At 37.1% G+C, this 17,105-nt stretch overlaps 1 protein-coding gene and 1 pseudogene across 2 annotated transcripts in view; both read right to left on the bottom strand.

The window, feature by feature from the left end:
• Positions 1-17,105, bottom strand: part of PLCL1 (phospholipase C like 1 (inactive)) — a 339,289-nt gene that overhangs the window by 185,791 nt on the left and 136,393 nt on the right. The gene's annotated exons all lie outside the window — the stretch shown is intronic.
• LOC113919526 lies at positions 6,315-17,102 on the bottom strand (annotated as a pseudogene).

Genomic DNA, 17,105 nt, shown 5'->3' with positions numbered 1-17,105 from the left:
CAATCACATGGATAATTTTTAAAAAAATAAACAGGGGGAATAAATTTTAATAATATACTTTATTTAACCCACTATACCCAAAATATCCTTTCAACATGCAAACCACATTTAAAAATTACTAATGGGATATTTTACATACTTTTTTCATACTAAGTCTTCAAAATCCAGTATGTGTTTCATACATATGGCACATCTCCAACTGGACAGCCATATTTCAAGGGTTCGATAGCCACACATGGCTGGTGGCTACTCTATTGGAAGTACAGATCTAGTGCATCTGTCAGAATGGGCTAGGTTATGATGTGTACAAACAACCCCAACATCTCAACTATTTAAAGCATTAAAAATACATTTTTTACTCAAACTACACATCTTTTGCTGGTCAACAGGGGGCTCCGGTTTTGGAAGTCATTTGGAGACTCAGATTTCATCCCATCACACAATCACAGTTAAGAGGAAGGAAAAGTGGAGTTGAACACTGGCTATTAAATGCTTTCCCCTGAAAGTGACATGCATAACTTCTATGCCAAAGCGAGTCATGTAGCCAAAGGCGGTTGGAAGTATGATTCTATCACCTGCCCAGAAAGCTGAGAACTGGAATATTTGATGTCCAACACCCGTGATTACCACATTTATTAAGTGAACATCATGAGTCAAACCATGTGAAAAGGAAACAGGGAGATAAGGTAGACAGCTAGAGCTAAACGACAACACGGGGTGGAAGGTGATGAGAGCAGCAAGAGAGTAGATAAAATGCCGAGGGAATTCAGGGGAGAGCAAAGTTACTTCTGGCACCAATGGAGAAGCAACTATAAATAGTTACTACTTGCCTGGAACCATCTGACACATCTGGAAGACAGTTCCACCTGATTAACTCAGAGGACAGCCTTGAGAAACCAGATATCTCATCTGTATTATAGAGTACAAATTGCCACTGCACACATCCTATAAAAATGCAGAGTACAATATATACTAAATGCGCCCACACACACACTTTGAGGGTAATTCTGTGTCAATTGTCTTTTTAAACCACTCACTCTGAGATAATAAAACAACCATCTCTGAACCAGTCATCAGATCACCCAGACCATTCTAATATCTCAGAAAGGGGTAAGGAAGGAAGTAGCCTGCAGTTACTAACACTGCACTGTTCTGGAAACCTCCAGCAGAACAAGAAATGCAATGAAAAAACATAGTATCAAAAAGACAATTTCAATTTCCTAAGCAAAATCTTGTGACATTATTGAGAGACTGGTTTTGCTCTTCTAGGCTCCTGTGGCCATTTGGAAAGGAGCTAGTTATATCTGGGAATATTTTATATATTACAGAATTGTGAGATTATTGGATTTTAAAGTATCAAGGAATGTAGAACTTGTGGATGCCACCTTCCCAAGAATACCTCACGGAAGACCTGTCCTCATACGTCTGCATAGGTGGGTGGTTCAGTATTATAAACCTCAGAAAAAAACAAGTACATCTTATAGAATATCTACTGATCTGCCATATGTGCATAAGACATATCCCATTCTATCAATCAATCACTAAAGGGAACAAAACAACCTACAGAATTTCTCATGAAATACAACCCTATTCCCTAAACCACATCCTCACTGAGAAACCAAATGGCAGACAATTCTCTATTAAACCAGGAAATGGCAGGGTCACCAATGTATAATTCAGGAAAAAAACACCCATACTAATTTGCAGAATATTCACTAATCTACAGTGTTACAAAAACTGTCTCATTCTGTCAATCATTGAAGGTAAAAGCATATTAGATATTCATAATAAGAATATCTAATATGAATATGAATAACAGAATTTTTCATAAGAGACCTTATTCCCAAATTCTTTTCACACAAAAAGCAAATATTAGAAATTATTTACCAAATCCTGAAAGCTTTATATAAATGTCAATATTATTATTCTTTAAAATTCAGTAAAGGGGCACCTGGGTGACTCAGGCGGTTAAGTGTCTGCCTTCGGCTCAGGTCATGATCCCGGGTCCTGGGATCAAACCTCACATCGGGCTCCTTGCTCAGCGGGGAGTCTGCTTCTCCCCTCCTGCCATTCCCCCTGCTTGTGCTTGTTCTCTCTCTCTCGCTTGCTTGCTCTCTCTGTGTCAAGTAAATAAATAAAAACTTAAAAAAATTTTTTTAAATAAATAAAATGCAGTATAAACTAGAATTGTTAAAGTACTTAACATAATTGTCAATAAGGTCATAAGAATCTACAGGATATCAACATGAAATAGCTGTAACACCTCTGATAACCTCCTGCAACTCAAACATAGTCACACATGAAACTATTAAGAACATCAGAATTATAGGACCAAAGCCTATTACTCTTCCAGTCTTCCACTGACTTTGATAGTCAGGGACTATCAAAGGGACATTAAGGGACACTGATCAGTTGACACTTCATAGGTCTCAGAGGGTATAAGGTAAAGTTTTGGGCTCTAGTTATGCAGAGAGAAAAGGTACATACCCATGAAAAGATAAGTTAAAAGGAGAGAAATCACTTTAACTTAAGGTGGTCAAAAGACTTATAGGAAGCAAAAGGTGAGCTGACTCAAAGGACTTCAACAGCCAAAAAGAAGACAGAAGAGCATTCTGGAAATAAATAAAAGCTCGAAAATGCAAGATTGTGGAGAAACAACTGGATATCCATATGCAAAAGATTGACATTGGACCCCTAACTCCCACCATACACAAAATTTAGTGGGGTGCATAGGTGGCTCAGTTGGTTAAGCGTCTGACTTAATTTCGGCTCAGGTCATGATCTCAGGGTTGTGAGATCAAGCCCCATGTCGGGCTCTGTGCTGAGTGTGAAGTCTGCTTAGGATTCTCTCTCTCCCTCTCCCTCTGCCCCTCCCCACTCTCTCTCTCTGTCACTCCCTCCCTCTCAAAAAAAAAAATTTCAAAATGGGTAAAAGACATAACTGTAAGAGATAAAACTATAAAATTCTTAGAAGAAAATGGAGGGGGTAAATCTTCATGACCCCGGATTAGACAATGGCTTTTTAATTATGACAATAGAGGCACATGTAAAAAAAGAAAAAATAGGGGCACCTGGGTGGCTCAGCCGTTAAGCGTCTGCCTTCGGCTCAGGTCATGATCTCAGGGTCCTGGGATCGAGCCCCGCATCGGGCTCCCTGTTCTGCGGGAAGCCTGCTTCTCCCTCTCCCACTCCCCCTGCTTGTGTTCCCTCTCTCGCTGTGTCTCTCTCTGTCAAATAAATAAAATCTTTAAAAAAAAAAAAGAAAAAATAGACATATTGGATTTCATTAAAAATTAAAAACCTTTGTGTTTCATCATTAAGAAACTAAAATGACACCCATAGAAGGAGAGAAAATATTGAAGCTCATATGACTGATTAGGGACTTTTATCTAGAATACATAAATAACTCTTATAACCCAATAATATAAACACAAATCCATTTTGAAGAGGGGCAAAGGCTATGAGCAGATATTCCTCCAAAGAAGATATACAAATGATCAATAAGCCCATGGAAAGATGCTTAACGTCATTAGTCACCAGGGAAATTCAAATCAAAACCACCATATGATACCACTTCACACCCATTAGCATGGATATAATCAAAAAAACAGATAACAAGGCGAGATAATAATAATGGCAAGAGTATGGAGGAATTAGAATCCTCAGGAACTGCTGATGAGAATGTAAAGTGGTGTAGCTGCTGTGGAAAACAGTCTAGTACTTCCTCAAAAGGTTAACCACAGAGTTTACCAAAGTAAAAACATGTATTCACACAAAAATTTGAACATGAATATTCATAGCAGCACCTTCATAATATCCAAAAGTAGAAACAAACTATATGTTCATCAACTGATGATTGAAAAAAAATATGGTATATTCATACAATAAAATATTATTTGGCAATAAAAAGGAATGAAGTATTGACACATGCTACAACATGGATGAACTCTGAAAACATCATGCTAAGTGAAAGAAGCCAGTCACAAAAGACCACAGATGGTATGGTTCCATTCACTCAAAATGACCAGAATAGGAAAATCTATAGAGACTGATAGTAGATTAGTAGTTTATAGAAGGGTGGGTGGAGAGGAGAAAGGGAACGGCTGCTAATGAGCATGGGGTTTTTTTGGGAGGAGGTAATGAGAATATTCTAAAATTGTGCTGACGGTTGTACAACTTTATAAATATACTAAAAAACACTGAGCTATATACTTTAAATAGGTAAATTGCATGGCTATATGAATTTTATGTGAACAAAACCAGTTTTTTAAAAAAAATGCAAGGTATGTTTGTAGGGAACCATAAATAGACCATTCTGACCAGATACGGTAATTGATAGTAGAGGAATGGAAACGAAAACTAGAAAGCTAGGTTGCTGCTATGATATGCTGAAAGCCCTTCAATGCAAAGAATAGGAGTCTGAACTGTATCCTACCTTCCCAATTGATTACCTTAGGATAATAGACATAAAGAGTCCAAAACCTAGTAAGTAGCCCCCAAATGACAGCTGTTTCTCATTATTATCATTATTAGGAGGTCTCTGATAATTTTATGCTATGTATTCACCTTGCTCGAACCTCTACATTAGCCTCTTGGGGCCTCCATAGTCTGAATTTTACGTGACCACTTGGGTTTAGCTCTCCCAAGACCAGAGGTCCATCCAACTTAATCCAATTTCCTTGTGAAAAATAAAAAAGATAAGAGAAAACAGCTTGATTTTTGGACCTCTAAAAAGCAGAAAATAATTTCAGAGCCTTGAAATTTTAGAGCACAATGTAATGCACAAAAGTAATATCCACAGAGGTAAATTAGACTTGTAAGTTATCTTGATGTAACAGAATGCCATTGGAATAAGTGAGACAATTAAGCTCAATAATGGCTACATTCACTAGAAGTTACTTAGCCAGACACACATCACCAGTAGGAACTGTTAGAGAATATTAGTGTGTGGAAGAGAGTGAGCCTTACAAGAACAAGGGAGAAACTGAAAGTCACCCAAGACGACTATAATTTTTCTAGATGGATCAGGCCTTTGAGCTACATGAGGAAGCATATAATTTTTTCCATGCTTCTCTCTATTGAACAAAATAATTCAAAGTACACATGCATTACAAAGTTCAGCATTTAAAGAGCACTGACATTGTATTAATATTAAAAATAAGCCAAGAGAGAAGACATAATTTTTCCTTTGGGTTTCTTACCTTTTCATTTAGGATCATGAGGGAGAGATAACTTTTCTGACCAACTTTTTAATTGTCAAGTAGATAATGAATATGTATGCAAATCATCAGAGAGTCACTAAAGAAATCTCCCAAATAAATTAACAAAGGAAATGGAAAACAGAGCAGACTATTTCAGTTCTAACTATTCAGCTTAGAATTTATTCCAGTTGTCATTATGTATCTAATGATACCCGTTACTTTTTTTTTTTTTTTGATGTATTCACTTACTTTACTAACACTACATTTACCATGTTATCACCATGGAATGTAAATTCAGGTTAGACAAGAAAATTTCACAAGTGTAATAAAGCATTCTAGAGTATAACAAAGTTTGTGTATAATGTCTGGCCAAAACTCCTTGCTGATAAATCATTAATCACTTCAACTATAGGTAATTTGTTAACATTTATGATTCTTACAGAGAAAATAAACAAACTTCATACATTTAAAAAGCATTTTTCATTTACCTTTGCATTAGTACTTAAAATACACATTTCTATTTCAAGATGCCATTTAAAAATATTCTAATACAACAGCAGCATAAATATAACTCTGCAATTACAGAAAAACCTAACTGGGATTTGGTTTAAATACACATATTTTCAGTTGTGGGGAAGCTTATAATATTATATTCCATACACTGTTCTGAAAGGGTTAAGAGCCAACCAGCCCTAAAACCTGAAGTACTCAGTCTGCAAAACAGGCAGAAAAAAAAGTTAATTAAACAGGATTTCTACATAATATCAAAAGCAACTGGGAGTACTTCAGGATCAGCATATTGTCCTCTTTATAACTAATTGTATCAGAAGAGTTTAAGAAGGAGCATATTTTACAACTATCAAGTACATTTAAAAGTGACATCTTTCTTTTGTGCTAATTTGACTCCCCTGAATGACCTAACTAGTTAACTAGTCAGGAGTAATTTGGTTCCCAGGCAAATCAAACGTGCAAGAAAGGAAGCCAATATTTAAATTACCATGTTGTTGTCTGACCCATTCAGATGATTTATTTTCAACATAAACATATAAACTTAATATGAGATGCCTAACTAAAGCAAGTACCACCAATGAAACCAAGACAGCTTCTCTTCTTCTAAGGTTTAGGTCTTGACCAGAATTCCTTATACATGGAATAGCCCATACCAAGGGTCATTGCTCCCACAACAAAACCTTGGGCTGCCACTTGATGTGGATCAGGTGAGCAGACATATGCAACGATTGCTGCAAACCCAATGCTTCTTTAGCTTTTTGGATACGTTTAAATCCCTGATCTTCATCATGGGAAGAAACAGAAACATCTGTGCTGGTTGGCACAGTGAATGAAGAATCCTCCTTCCTAGAATGATACCACCCAAGTTACTTCGAAGCTTAGGACAGTTATCAACAAGTGAACAGAAAGTGAACAAAACCTCTAACATAAAGGGAGATTCTCCCACATAGTAGTGAAGCAGATTTTGCCAAGGCTGCAAGGACCAGTCCTCCCTGGGATTCCACAATGTCAGAACCTGCACGACTTTCTGCCCCTCTCGTTTCCAAGCTGGAGAAGCAACCTCCTCTTCCAAGTTTGGTTCTGCCCCAAACTGACACTAGTCCAGGGCCTAGCCTGGTATAAGAAATTAGTTGGCATTAGTCAGCACACAATGACACGTGGTTCAGAAGAACTCTGGGTTGAAGAAAAAAACTAACCAGAGATTTGAAAAACCACTGTGGATAACCCACCTGTGATTAATCAAGTGGTTAAACACAGACAAACCATATGAATATTACTTCTCTTAAATGCCACGAACTGCATGTGGTGACCTGAGCTTCAGCAGTCTGCTCATGGGGCCACTGGGTGGTTTTTCCACTGACACCCTACCTGTCATTTGTGTTTATGTATCTTTAAAAGGAAGGGGACAAGATTGAAGATAAAGGCATTATCTGCAAGCTATTCTGAGAATGGAGTCTTTTATAATTTCTTTTTCTCATTTAAAAAGAAAAACTTAACTATATACTAAGCCATATAAATTCCAAGGACAGTTTAATCACTTCTATCATTCAAATACAAGTTATTCATGTTTTCAATTATAATAGAATGGCTACTTTTAACAAATATAGTCTTCCTCCAAGTCCATCTATTTGTTTTTTCAAAATACAATATATTTCTTCCTACTTTCCAACCTTTACCTGAATTGAAAAGGCAGGAAGTATTCCAGCCTTTGAGCCAAGAGAAAGCACCATTATCACCTACCCTTGTAGATCAGAAAAAAAACCCTGAAGTCTGAAGTTTCATTTCCAAACCACCTCTCATATAGAGACTATTATCTGGTTGGAGGGAAAAAACTGCCCTAGCCCTAGGACCTAAGCTTATTTTGTCTCTGAGCCAAACAAGACTACAGTTCCTAACAGAATGGCATAATAAGCAATCTTCTAAGAGGTATAGTCAGTAATTTGCTAAAATTACTCCAAAAGACAACATAGGAAGCATAAAACTTCTGCTAAGTATAATATTTCTCTTTCTATGACTTAAGGAAAAGGGATTTAGAAATAAACTACTAGGTGGATTTAAAAATAAAACTACAAATCTACTCAAGATGAAAATAAGCAACTGGCTAGAGTAAATGATGACCTTAATATGTTCAAAATTAATAAAAAGGAAAAGAAAAAGTAATAGGAAATTCTAAGAATGGAAAATCTAGAGTCAAGCATATGTCTCCCAAGTGGAAAATCTAACATTAGACATTAAAACCTAGGCATTCTCTCTCTGGATGATCTTCTTACAAATTATCCACAGGAATCCAAATATCAGAGAAAAAAACCCTGACACATGAAAGTCAATATCTGAATATATACTCTGGGAAAAGGAACAGCAAGAACATTCTTGCTGAATGGAATACAGCAGCGATTTACAGCTAACACATTTAGGACTATTATAAACTATTTTGATTAGGATTAATAAAGATAGCCAAATGCTGAGTTCCAAAATAAAATTTGGAAACATTCCAGAATAATTCTAAAATTGTGCATCCTATAGAAGAGCATGAATATATAATTGAAAACTGTTTGCCAAGAAACTGACAAAGATTCTAACATTCCTGAATTACTTTTATGAAGGATGACTTCTAGAGAAACCATAATAATGCTATACATCTGAAATACATTTTTTTAAACACAGAAAAGGAGGGCATGTTTGCAAACCATATGCCTGATGGAATTAATTTTCAAGGTCCTGAAGGCAATTTATACATATTTTGTCAAAAAAAAAAGTGGCCATAGGCATGTTTACTTGGGAAAGAAAAAAAAAAAGATGTGGCTGGGCCAGCCATACTAAGTAGTCAGTAAAGTAAATTCTTTACTCTTTTTCCCTCAACTATTTTCAGACCTACAAGGCCCCTGGGTTTCATCTTTTCCCTAGTCCCCCATCAAAATGTATTTGCAATATGGATCTAATATCACCACTTTGTTCCTTAGGCCCTGTGTTGCTTTTCTCAAAGGTCTCTGCTTTCTTTCCCATTAGTAAATAAAAGGCTTTGCCTGGTTGAAGTAATTTCAGCATTTAGAGAGCAACTGGGGAAGTTATAAGGTTATTTTACCTTTGAAATCTTACTATTAAACAACTGCCCATTCTATTTTCCTATAAAGCCAGTCTTGCTATGGGAAAGATAACCCACACATTTGAAACTCCTTCTTAAACTATTTCAACTCCATACAAAAGTAGCAGGTTCTCTTTTTACATCAATGTTCCTCCATCTTTTTAATCTGGTCAACCCCATTCAGTGACTGAAGAACCCATTTCACAATTTCTATCATCTCCTACCAAGAAGGTGAACAAGAATATAAAAGCATCCCTGTTGGTAATTCAAAAGAAGTTAGTGATATGAGGAGTCCAGAGAAGGTGACCCTGGGAGAGGTGATAAACCATACTGCACACATTGAAGAAATAGTGATTTCCTGGCATAAGCTTTCAATTGTTTCAGAAATCCTACTTCTCCCTTTGTCATTTTTAATCAGGGTGGTGGAGCTGCCACAAATGTTTAGTAGCTAGGAAGGCAATGGTCAAAAACTCAAATGCCTATCAGGGCTCAGCAGCTCACAGAAATACGAGCTGTGGACTGAGTGACTGAGACACAGGGAGTGAGATACAAAGAGTTAGCAAATTCCCCTACAAGTAACATCTGTGACTCAGCTACATTGTGGCCATACAAAGTTGCCAAATCATTTTTTTTAAGAAACTAGAAATACAGATTTTCTTGTAAAATTTGTTAGCAATACCAATAATTCAAATTTTAAAAAACACTGCATGAGACAACTCTGGGTGAGACAAACTAAAGCCATCAGCTGTCAGGGTGTGTCTCATTTGTCACCCATTTGGCGCCTCTTTTACATAGTTATGATCACCTGGTTCAATTTCCTGATGATTTTACAGAAGATATTTTACCTATGGAACCCAGAGAAATTGAGTAATATGATGGTTAATTTTATGTGTCAACTTGGAAGGTGTTTTGGGATGAGATTAACATTTAAATCCGTGAATTTGGGGTAAAGCAGGTTGCCCTCCATAATGTGGGTGGGACTTATGCAATCATTTGAGGGCCTGAAAAGAACAGAGTGGTCTCCCTGAGCCAGAAGACTCCAGATTTCTGGAAGTTTCTCTAGAAGATTGCTTTGGGATTTTATCTGTACTATCAGCTCTCCTGAGTCCCAAGCCCACTGGTCCATACTACAGATTTTGAACTCACCAACCTCCATAATCACATAAACCAATTCTTTATAATAAATATATATATATATACACACACACATACACATCCTATCGGTTCTGTTTCTTGAAAGAACCCTGACTAACACAAATGACTTGGCCAAAGTCACATAGCTAGTTTGGGGGCAGGTGGGGGGAAGAATTGTTCTAACTCTGCCTAGAATATGTTCCAGTATATGTACTAGACCAGTAATCCTGGTGGAGTGAGAGAAGACATTACAGATATGCCTATGTGTATGTATATACACAATAAAAACCTGAGACAGTATTTCTCAAAGTTTAATTGCAGCACTAAAGAATCATGTAGATGCTTGCTTATATGCAGATTCCTAGGCCTAGCTCCAGATCTATTGAATCCAGGTCTGTAGGATTAGGTCCAGGAATCTGCATCTTGAAAGTTCCCTAAGATTATTCCAATGCCTACTAAAATTTGAAAACACTGAAGTAATTAAGAGGCAATGCAGATTAGTGGTTAAGGGCATGGATTCTGAAGGTAAATTCCCTGAGTTTGAAGCCCAACCCCACCACTTACTAGCTATGTGAGTGACCTTGGGCCAGTGATAGAGATGACGTGAGGATTGAACAACAAAAGGTTATAAACACTTACACGTAATTAGCATTTAATTAATGGCAGGAATTACTACTAAACTCTCTCATCACAGGTGTTTTGGCACAATTTCAGTATCATGCTAATCAATATTTATAGTGATGATCACAGTGGTACTTTAAGATCTTGAATTACTTTCTAAAGCAAAGATCAGTGTGGTTAGATGCTGAGTGTTTCATGTTATGCAAATTCTTTGTAACTTGGTGATTTGTGTGTAATATTTACAATAACTTTCTGGAGATTAAAATATTTGATTAGCATGAATACCACATTTGACTATAACACATAACAGAGAGTCTGCTATATATGTGCACCATGTAGTATGAAGACAGAAATATTCTTAGGTAGTATGGTCTTTCTGCAATCCACTGATCTCCATTTCTGTAAGGGTTGATGCTTATTTTATTTATGTTTTAGCTCTCCAGCCCCTAGGTCATACAACCTCCATTATACTTATTCAAAATAAATTATTTCTTGAATTAAATTTTAACACTAATATAATGGCTTTGATCCAACCTTCTTCCACTAACAAATTGTCATGATACTATCTAAAGAAAAATATACATAGGGTAGTTTAAAAAGTAAGCTAGAAGTAATATGGACTCATGGAATATTTAAATGATCCCCATACCTTCCCCCCAAAAAAAGTCCAATTCACTTATATTTTAATCTTTTACCCCACCAAACTCTTAACCAGAGAGCAGTTATCAGCTAATAAACTGAACCTACCCAAATACAGGAGCTGGCACACAAGTAAAGGGAAGCCATATGAGAGAAAATTGAGAGAGGCCAGAAATATGGAAGTCTTTTTGATCATTGAGAACTGGATACAAAAACTTGGGTCTCTTTGTGTTTGAATTTGAAAAGGTCAAAAATCATCTTTTAACAGAGTGGATCTGCTTTAGGACAACTTAAAACATGAGAAATATTTTGCAGAACCTACGTGGCACAATTAAGGAATTGATTGAAGGTGAAAAATAAAAATAAGGGAAACCAACAATTACAACAGGCAGGATTTGACTTAAAAGAGAGGGAATATGCCCAAGAAAATAAGGATGTGGGCAAAATAAGGCTGTGGGTATAAAAACTGTTATTCTTCCGTTTAGCACTAAAATCAGGAGGAAGGACTCTCCAGAAGGGTGACTCCTGGTTGAGCAGAGGCCAGATAAGGCCAAGAGTGAAGTGGCTGTTCCTGTAGAAGAGATGATCTGAGAACAGGAGAACATCAGCAATCTGAGGACTAGATTCAGGACTAGAATACCAGTGTTTACAATTTATCAGCCTAAGGGTAGACTAACACATCTACATGTATCCAGTATCACACAAAACTCACCAACTTCACATTAGTGAGAGATTTCCAAATCAAAGAAAGAAGCAAGAATAAAGCAGCAGCAAGGGAAGGGGTTTTGCCAGTACCAGTCATCCACTGGCCCATTCAACTAGCAGATAACCAAGGCCAACCCTGAGTAAGGTACTGTTCAAGGAAAAAACAAAATGAAACCAAAACAAAACAAAAGACATGGTCTCTGCCCCCAAAAGTTAGAATCTAGTCAAAGGACATAACATAAAGAATATGTATGTAAGAAACAACCGTAACACAAAGGAATAATCATAATGTTTGAGTTTCAATATTCTAGCAGAGTTAAAGGAAAGAAAGATTACTTTAATGGAAATGAATTAGAAAGAATGAATGAACTTAAGGGTTTTTGAGAAGGCCTGGACAGTCAAGCTTGACTTGATTATAAGATGGAAGGAAGCCAATATATAAAGAAGCAGCACAAGCAAATGCCTGTGGAAGAAAAAAACAGAAGAACAACCAAGCAACCAAGTAAAGCAAGAAGTCAAATGCACTAGGACACAGAGTACTGGCTGGAGAGTTATGGGGGACAAGGCTGGAATCCCACCTATCAAGATCTTCATTGCTAAGCTACAGTATTTGGGTTTTATTTGCTAGACAGTAGGAAGCCACTTAAGGCTTTAATCTGATTGTAGCTTGTTTGCTCTATCCGATACAAAGTAGTATTTAGAAATGGGTGAGAGCCAGAAGAAAAGCAAGGTGACTCCTACAATAATCCAGAAGAGTGAATGATATATACCTAAATTAAGGTAATGGGTGTAGGAATGGGAAGGAAAAGATTAATGGAAGTAGTATCTGTTCCTAAAATGTAGAATGTTCTGATTTTAATTAGCATATACACCTAGAAAATGAACATATATGTATATGAAAATGATATGGGAATATATATATATATATATATATATATATATATATATTCCCATAGGAATTAGAAACTGTTCCCAATTTTAGTATAGTAATTCTTGACATACCATTCCCAAATCCTTAAGAGATTTCTCAAATGTTTCTTCTCAAAATTTCTTTCAATACATTTTTAGCCTCTAAATTAAAATAAATCACCATTATCACCTGTCAAAATCTCTCCCATTATTGCCGTATAGAAGGACAAAGGAACAGTGCACATTGCAGAATACCAAAAACAGTTCCTGCCATTAATGAACTTAAACATGAAATTCACAGAAGTCTGGAAGTGCTATCACTTACAAAGCTCCTCCTTTCTGAATGTAATTATACTTCAGCCAAAAAATTTCTCTAAAGCTTTTATTCCCAAGAAACACACATATTACATGATGCCACAGAATAATTGTAAATTACCACATAGTGCTTGACACCCACTATGATGACTGTTCATTAAAGAAACCACAGATGTCAAAACGATAAAGATTAAAAACCTCTCCCCATCATTTTGAAGGAAACAGGGAGCAAGCCATCTGAAAAACTAAGTTGAGACTCTGCAGGCCTTCCTGCCTTCAATTTCTATCCCAACACAGTGAACAACATAATTTGTGGTGTTTTATTCTACTTCCAAAAAGCTTTGTGATCAGACACCAGAAAACAAATCTCCAGTTCTCCAGCATCAGAAAATTCCAGCTTTTCAGTTGGAATGAAACCTGCAGATCATTTCTCTCAGTCACCTCATTCTAAGGTCAAGAAAAATGAGGATCAAGGTCCTACAGCTGGTATGGCAAAGCTCTCTCACAGGCCTTCAGTTCTAACTATTCATGTACCCAAATGATGGGGTAACAGCCCCAGTGCATATACTGGGACACAAGGCAGAAAAATAGAAGACCAGCCATAAACACAGAGCAAGATAGCTTTTTTGCCCCCTCATGGAGTTGTATACTAGTTCTAGGTTGTGGACCAGTCAAGATTCACGCAGATTTATCCTACTATGACAATGGTGTCTATTTAGGAAATTAGCAAAAATGGGACATTAAAAAAAAAACAACTCTGGAATACACAAAGTACTATTAAAAACACTTAGAAAATATAATAAAACACTTAGAAAAGACTTTGATCCTTATAGATCTAATTGAATTTAGTAGGAGAATATCAGTACATTAATCCAGATGCCTCTAAAATGGAGTTAGTGGTGGGGCACCTGGGTGGCTCAGTCGGTTAAGCATCTGCCTTCAGCTCAGGTCATGATTCCAGAGTCCTGGGATAGAGTCCTGCATTGGGTTCCCTGCTAGCAGGGAGTCTGCTTCTCCCTCTCCTTCTGCCCCTCCCCCTGCTTATGCTCTGTCTCTCCCTCTCTCTCTAATAAATAGTCTTTTTAAAAAATAAAATAAAATGGAGTTAGTGGTGAAATGCTGATCATTGATATATTAACATATTAAGCAAGAGTATAATTCTGGTCCATTTATAACTTTCAGGTATGAAATACCTCTAGGAATTAGAATCAAAAGAAATTATTAAGAAACCCATAAATTCTCAGTCAGTAACTCAATCACCATAAGGTACTACCTAATAAATCCCAATAACCCCAAGGAATTAACCTCTGATCAAAATAGGAGATAATCAACCTGCACTCAGTCTGTGTAGGATTTAGTGATTCTTACTTGATATCAAGATTCTTCCAGGGGCGTCTGGGTGGCTCAGATGGTTGAGCGTCTGCTTTCAGCTCAGGTCATGATCTCAGGGTCCTGGGATCGAGCTCCACATCAGGCTCCCCACTCAGCAGGGAGTCTGCTTCTCCCTCTCTCCCTGCCTCTCCCCCTGCTGGTGCTCTCTTGTGCTCACTCTCTCTCAAATGAATAAATAAAATCTTAAAAAAAAAAAAAGTAGACTTTCATAGCTAGGTTAGATCATGATCAATGCAAGCTGCCAGAGGCCTTCTTCTCCCTTGGGATTACCATGGCAACCACTGCCCACTCCCCACCTAAAAAGGCAGGTAAGGAGGTAACTCTACAGACAAGGAGCCCAATATGAAATCACAACATTGGTGGGTGTCTTCTGAGTTATGCCCTCTTATTAAATGTATGACCTTAGCTAAGCTGCTTAACTTCTCTGTGCTTAGTTTTCCTCTCCTATAAAATAACACTGTTTTGAAGATTGCATTCAATGAGATAAAGTGTGTGAAAGCACCAGCAGTATCTGGCACATGGCAGTTCTCTATGAATGGTACATATTATTATACTATGTGGAAATGTGATTCATTCCCATAAAAGCAATAATGTAGGATCCACATCAGAACACATATAAGATATAAAATACTATTTACCAAGAGGGGTCATGCTATATGAGAGGCTCATCACTAGGAAGAATTTCAGCATTGATAAATTTAATGGCTTCTCCTACTGATAATTGGGTGCTGCTACCACAAAAAAAAGTCATTTCTCCCCTTCTCTTACTATCATACCTTAAATCCACAAGTAGCTTGCTCCAGTGAATTAAAAGGTAAGTACTAACTGGAAGGGGAAACAAAATAAGCCATTATCAATGAATTTCACTTCAGCAGAGAGTAGTTTATCACATTCTTTGGCTCATCAGCAAGAAAGTATGGACTTAGACCTGGGAAGGTTTAAGACAGGACATAAACTTTCACTACTTGACTATATTGCCAATAAAGAGTCTCAAGGGTATACTCCAAGGCTGTCCTGACTCATGCTTCAGAAAGGACCTATGTGCTCAGGCAGGGGACACAGTGATAGGGTCCAATCAGTCCCAGTAAATTGATCATGAACACTCACCACACAGAATGAGTTTGGACAACTGTCCTAACCAACCAAAAGAGACTGATTAGTCTTTAGGTCTCTTGATTGGCCTTGTGGACCATTAAATATTTATCAGAAAACATTCAATCACTTAATCAATGGGACTTCTACCAACCCAAGTCCATGTTCCTCAGTCAAGGCCAACAACCAACCAGTTCAGAGGGTTAAAAACCTCAGAGTTACTTTGATGCCAACCTGCCAGCCTTTAATAAAACACCTTTCCTACATACAGTGCCTGTATGTTCATCAGGATTCTTTTTGCTAAGTGACAAAAACCAAGCTTAGATCAGCTTAAGCAGAGTAAAAATATATAGGAAGCATACTAAAGTATCTATGTTATTAAGGGACTGAACACTCAAACTGCTTCTCTCCAGTCTGACCCTTTCACTGTAGATTGGTTTCCTTTTTTGGGCAGCAAACCTAGTTATCAGAAGCACCCGGGTTTCACACTTTATAAATTCCCCCAGCCCAAAGGAAATTTTTCCTAATTCATTTGAAAATCTCAGGGGAAGGACCAGCTTGAGTCAGATGCTCACTACTGACCAGTCTACTATGGCCCACTGTGGTGATAAGAGAAATGATGGAGTAGGAAAGAGTCATAAAGAATGAAGCAGTGCCCACTGGAAGCTTGAGCCATTCCCAAAAGTAAGGAGGTACTGTTCCCAAAAGAAAGCAAAGGATAGTGCTGGATAGACAACAAAGGCAATCCACTACAGGTATTTGTATGCAATTTTTATTTTAAAATCAGAATGGTATGAAAACATATATGTTTGTTCATTTTGTAACTAAACCTTCACCAAATTTAACCACAGGCCATAAATTGTATAGCCTTTCAAGTCAGGTACCCTATTGTATCCCCGATCTTCTAAGGCCACTATTTCCACTATTGCCACCTCTAGACTCAGGTGAAACACAATGAACCTCCTAAGTAGTAAATTCTACAGGAAGAAATGCATTTACAATGATTGCACAACCATGCTTCCCTTGTCTAAAGCAGCCCTTAGGCAAGAATTATTTTCTTGTTATTCTAGGTGTCTAATTTTGGCCTCAGATAACCTAAGAAGTTTTTGCAAGGCAATTTTATTGCTGGAAACAATTTCATTATAGGAGAATATTAAGCAACTGGTAGAGTGAAGTCAAAAGGTCAGTATGCACATATAAACCACTTTCCTAGCTTACAATTCTGCCTGCTTATATTTAATAAATTCTGAAGTAGCAAAACAGACTCAGTAGAAATATTAAAATATTTGTAAATTATCTTATGTTAGCATTTTTAATTATTTCCTCCAAAAACATATGTGCTGACTTTGATATTTGCAATACACAAAATATTTTCAAGGCACTGGTTCTGGGGTTTACAAGATGGCTAATAATGAATCTTTTGTTGTCTTCCTCCTCTCTTAAGTGAAATGATCTCTTAATATCATTTGATATGCCATAAATTCTTACCTGTTTAAATCCATGTG

This window comes from Zalophus californianus, chromosome 3 (assembly GCF_009762305.2).
Source record: "Zalophus californianus isolate mZalCal1 chromosome 3, mZalCal1.pri.v2, whole genome shotgun sequence".
NCBI lineage: Eukaryota > Metazoa > Chordata > Mammalia > Carnivora > Otariidae > Zalophus > Zalophus californianus.
Note: the sequence above shows the minus strand (reverse complement) of the source record. Positions and strands in the feature narration are given on the sequence as shown.